We start from the raw sequence: 5,591 nt of genomic DNA, 5'->3' as shown, positions 1-5,591 counted from the left end.
GGTTTCATCAGAAATGTAAACGAAAGTGAAAATAAAAACAAAGTAGTAAAATCATTTTATATACTTGTTAAAACTTAATTTTTCTAAAATATTCAAAATTATATATCAATATTTACAGGAAAATATATTTACAGAATATCATATCTGAAATAAATAACTTTAAAATTAACTGTGTTTTATTTAATTTGGAAAATTTAATTATGCTTATTTTAACCTTTTATAAACATACTCCCAATTTTGCAAATCAGCAATAGAAAAGTGTCAACACTTTACACTGCAGTGACTTGTCCTCTTAAATGATTGATTCAAAACCTATAGAGTGCCATGGTGTAATTATGAACTTTAAATCTGACTAAATGAAACAAGTAACATGGCATTCTTTTACCCTAAATACTTCAGAGAAAACCCAAAATATGATTTTAAATATTTAGGAAAATTAGTTCTATTCTCACATTAAGACCCCTAGTTGATAGTGACTTTTCTAAGATCAGGGGTTATAATCATGTCCCCTGCTTTCTGGGTGGTACTGTTTTAACCTTACCTTATAGGAAGTCTGACTAATTCCATTTACACTGTTTTGCAGCCACTGAAAATTTGTAAAGAACAAACCAAAATTTCAGTGACGATCGTGTTCACTGTTATATCAATTCCTAAATCCTAAACTGTTTTAACCTTACCTTATAGGAAGTCCGACCAATTCCATTTACACTGTTTTGCAGTCACTGAAAGTTTGTGAAGAACAAAACAAAATTACAGTCAAGATTGTGTTCACTATCATATCAATTCCTAAGTTCCAAGATCCCAGAGAATAACTGATAATTAAAATATTTTAAAATACCACAGAAGTACTTATATCAAAAAATAAGTTTTTTTTTTTTGTTTTTTTTTTTTTTTAGTTGTGAGGGATGAAACCAACATACCATTTATACCTCTAAATGCTTTCAAAGAAAGAGTCTTCCAAATAGCAAGTGTAATTGTGGTCTGGATGAGCAGGGAGAAGGCAGGAAAAAGGGCTGCCTGGATGAAAACTGGAAACACATTTTCACAACGCACCAAGTCCCGGATAGTCTCATGGATGAACTTACCCGTGAGCCTAAGCTTTGAACTCACAGACTAATATGTATTCAGTAAAAGCAATTCAATATTTTTCTCAATATCATTACTGAGTGACACAAACAAATTGATTCGCAGTAGAGTAAGAGATTGGCTCTCGAGTTTTATATTATAGTGTTAAGACAGAACGAGGCCCGGGAATCTTGTCGCACAAGGCTGATAGTGCTGATAATGGTTGAGAAATGTTCCCCTTCCTCACTGATCTCTATTTTCTTTGTTCTTTTCCACCCTTCTTTAGTGTACCCTCCTTCCCTCATTTCTCTATCGTCCTGTCAAGTTTTCTATGTTCTCAATTTCAGTTTGGCAGCATGTTTGCGTCAGAGTGGTTGCAAGTGATGGAGGACTCTGTGGAGCCCGCGGGACATCCGCCCTCTGGCCGTGTTCCTTAGAGCGCTGCTCCACAGTCGCCAGATCTCAGGGCTGGTAAGTCTGTGTGCAGACACGCCTGCATGCGCAGCCGCGACTGAATCACGGGTTCGTCATGAGTTCTTTTGCGTGATATCAGTGACCACCAAAATCTCACCGCAGTTTCCCCAAGGCTGAATTTATTCATCTCAAAAAACAGCATCAGGAATATTCTAACTTTTACTACACAGAGGAACTGGCGAGGCAGTAAAATCGTTTTATTTGAAATAACAATAAAAAGCCAAATTGGAGTGCAGCTAGAAGGGATCAGACCACCACAAAACTAGCCTTGGAATTGTTTCCAAGAATGTTAACAATCTATTGGGAGACAGTATGTTTTCTGGAACCAAAATCGAAGGTGGGTGGGCAGAAGAATAGGCAAGTAAAGGCAGCCGTGAGGAAACTGAACTTTCATCACATTGAGCACGGTATTTTTGAGTATTAACTATGCTTGGCATCCAAAGAGCAGTTAAAAGTCTAATAACCAAGTGTGAACTTCATGCACCTAAATCTCCTGTGATAGTTCTAGACAATACTTGGCAATCCACTTTGTAAATGGGTTTTAAACAAGTATTCATAATGATGAAACAATATAGAGGAACAAATTGCGGTTAAGAAAAGCATGCTGTTGATGTCAAAAGAAGCCAGCCCGTTACCGTAATTCCAGCAACACATTGACTGTGGTCCTGGCCACAGGCAAATTTCTGATGCCTGCTTTTTAAATTATCACCCAGGATGCCTTGGAGAAATGTGGTAACTTTGGGTATGTTAACACGTCCATAAATGAATTCAGTTAGAAGAGACACTTAGGAATGTAGAATATAAGCCTGATGTGTTGACATGTATTGAAAAGGAGCAAAAAAGACAATAGTTATTTATTTTAACAACAAGCTGTGATACCAAACAACACTCTTCCTTTTACCTCATTCTCTTCCATGGCCTAGGCCTTCCTTTATTTTTATTTAATTCCTACATGCATGCATTTTAATTCAAAATAAATGCTATATCACTCTGACTGACAGGTTTGTTCAGAAAAATCAGGTATGTTCTTTTTAAGATTGGAGTCATTATTTAAGTAGCATTTATTGAACACTTAATTTTCCTCAGCACTATATTAGACAACCACTGTGAACAATGGCAAATGATACATATTATGCTCTTGATAAATTGATACCATATTTGAAAGAGAAGATTATATGTGTATTGAAATAAAAATATCCACATAATTATTGTAAGTCAAGCAAACAGTATAGGTAACAATGTTGGAGAAATTCAAAGTGAGAAGACTGAGCAGACCCCCCAGGCTGAGGATTTCTGTTGAGAGGTGAGATGGTGATGATACTCAGGAGAGGTGGATTTGGGGCCAGACACACCTGAGCTCAAAGTCCAATTTTGTTCCTTACTTAACATCTGTGTGTGTGTGTGTTAGTTTCATCTGTGAAACAAAAACAGTAACAATTGCCAACTTTGTAATTGCTGAAAGCACTGAGTGGATTAATGTAGAATGCTGACTCTTAGTAAATATTTAAAATATGTTTTAATAAAGGAATAGTAGAGGATAAGGTTTAAAAGGAAGTATGGGTGAGGAGTGGTGGCTCATGCCTGCAATCTCAGCACTTTGGGAGGCCGATGCAGGTGGATCGCTTGAGGTCAGGAGCTTGAGACCAGCCAGGCCAACATGGTGAAACCCCATCTCTACTAAAAATACAAAAAATTAGCCAGGCATCATGGCATGCCGTGTAGTCCCAGCGACTTGGGAGGCTGAGACATGAGAATTACTTGAACTCAAGAGGCGGAGGTTGCAGTAAGCGGAAATAGCGCCACTGCACCCCAGCCTGGGAGACAGAGTGAGACTCCATCTCAAAAAAAAAAAAAAAAAAAAAAAAAAAAAAAAAAAAAAAAAAGGAAGTGTGACGTATTGCAGGTAATAAATATAGGGCAAGGGACCCTCTGACTAACACAGTCAGTTATGTACTGGGTAAACTGCAAGCAACATCTGCCTATAATAAACTCGGGGCTCCAAGAAGAAAAGAAAATATATAAAGGCAGAAAAGAAAATAATGAAGGAACAGAATGAGGAGGAGGAAGAGAAACAAGAGGAGAAACAGAAATAGAATAATTAGAAAAAGAAGGAAATATTTTCTAAAGAATAATTTTAGAATGACAAAATATTTTGAATGGCACTGAAGCAAAAAAAAATCTAATAAGAATTTTAACTTTCGGTTAGAAAATATTTATTAATCTATAATTGTGGCCTGAATACAATAATAACTCTATAATTATAATTAAGATAAACAAATAAGTGAGAATTAGTCACTACTACAAAAAGATGTACTTTAAGAAGAAAAACTGTCCCAGAAAGAATAAGATCTGAGATGCAAGAATAAGTAAATCATAAGCAGAGAAGCTTGTTAATACAGTGCGTAAGTAAATCCAAAGCAACTGCGCCTTCAAAATTAATACTATTGCTGCTACTATTATTTATTATTGTCACTATCATTGTTAATTTGAGAGTTTTAGAAATGAGAGTTAAAATTTCTAGTGTCACTACTGACATGTAACAAGCTTAGAAGTTACCACTCTTGTTCTTTCCACAAAAAAAAATGTCAGAACAAACTGAAAATGGTTGACTTTTCTTGAGCGTATCAGAGAACTGAGGTTGCAGGACAAACCAACATCCTAAAAACTAGAGAAGCGAATACAGATAGTCATAGCAGATATCTGCTTACCTAGAGCAGAAGCTGCTGGAGCCTTAAGCCGCTAAGAACATTACACGATAATTTTGGTGAATTGCTAGAAGCTGGCTGTGGACTAACCTTAGGGTATGAAATCCCCAGGGCTGTAGTCTTAGTGGGTCTCCTATACTTTTCTCCAGATACCTCACCAGGTTCTCAGAATAAAATCCTGGAAAATATTCTCTAGGCTGTGGCAGCAAGAAAGGAAGAATAATCATTGTGAAATTATGTCCAGAGCATTCTCCATAAAAGAGGTCGGTCTAAGGGAAAAGGTTTGCCAGAGCTTTATCGTAGTTAAGGGAAGGTGCTTCTCCCATTCCAGCACCTCTAGATGTCCTTTCTTATCTAGGGGGAGAGAACATCTACAACACTGAAGAAATACTTGTGAAAGCCACAGCCCACGAGACAGATCCTTAAAAATACTGAGATGTGATGATAGGATTATACAACACTCCCACTCACTGACCACCACACCAGCCAGCCTCCAGTATATTAATAGTGGATTCCAGCTGAAACAACTGCAAGACACAAACTCTCTGCAGTGAGGAATACTTAGGGAAGCTTAAAGTTCAAAAGAAATACAAAACAAAGGCAATAGATGAATTTGAAGCCTCTGGAACTAACAGCTATAGTAAATATTAAATATATCCAAACTCTTAGCCCCACTAACAAAAACTCTCACACGAAAAGCCAGCAGTCCGTATTATTCATACACATTCAGTTTTCAACAAAATTATGACATGCCAAAAAAAGAAAAATCAGACTTAGAAGAGATAAAACAAGCATCAGAACCACGCTAAGGTATGACACAGGTTTTAAAATTATCAGCAAATTTAAAATAACTAATTAATATGCTAAAGTCCGCAAAGAAAAAAAGTAAACAATGTGCAAGAGCAGATGCCTAATGTAAGCAGAAAGGTGGAAACTGTAAGAAGAAATAAAAAAGATGTAGAAATAAAAACAATGGAAATGAAGAATGCGTCTGATGGGCTCATTAGGAGACTACACATGACCAGGAAAGATCAGTGAGTGTGATGGCACGTCAGTGGAAACATCCCAAACTCAAATGTAAAGAGAATTCTTTTCTGTGTTTTATTGGTATTTTTTAAATGGAATATCCTATTGCTGTGGATATTTTTTAAAAGATGTAACATCCATTATATCTTTTAAAAAAGATAGACACGGTGGTCCCTGTCTACAGTCCCAGCTACTTGAGATGCTGAGGTGGGAGGATCACTTGAGTCTAGTAGATTGAGGCTGCACTATTTATGATTGCACTCCAGCCTGGACAACATAGTGAGACTCCATCTTTAAAAGTCTTTTAAATAAAATATAATA

This window comes from Rhinopithecus bieti, unplaced genomic scaffold (genome assembly GCF_001698545.2).
Source record: "Rhinopithecus bieti isolate Rb0 unplaced genomic scaffold, ASM169854v2 scaffold_34818, whole genome shotgun sequence".
Taxonomy (NCBI): Eukaryota; Metazoa; Chordata; class Mammalia; order Primates; family Cercopithecidae; genus Rhinopithecus; species Rhinopithecus bieti.
Note: the sequence above shows the minus strand (reverse complement) of the source record.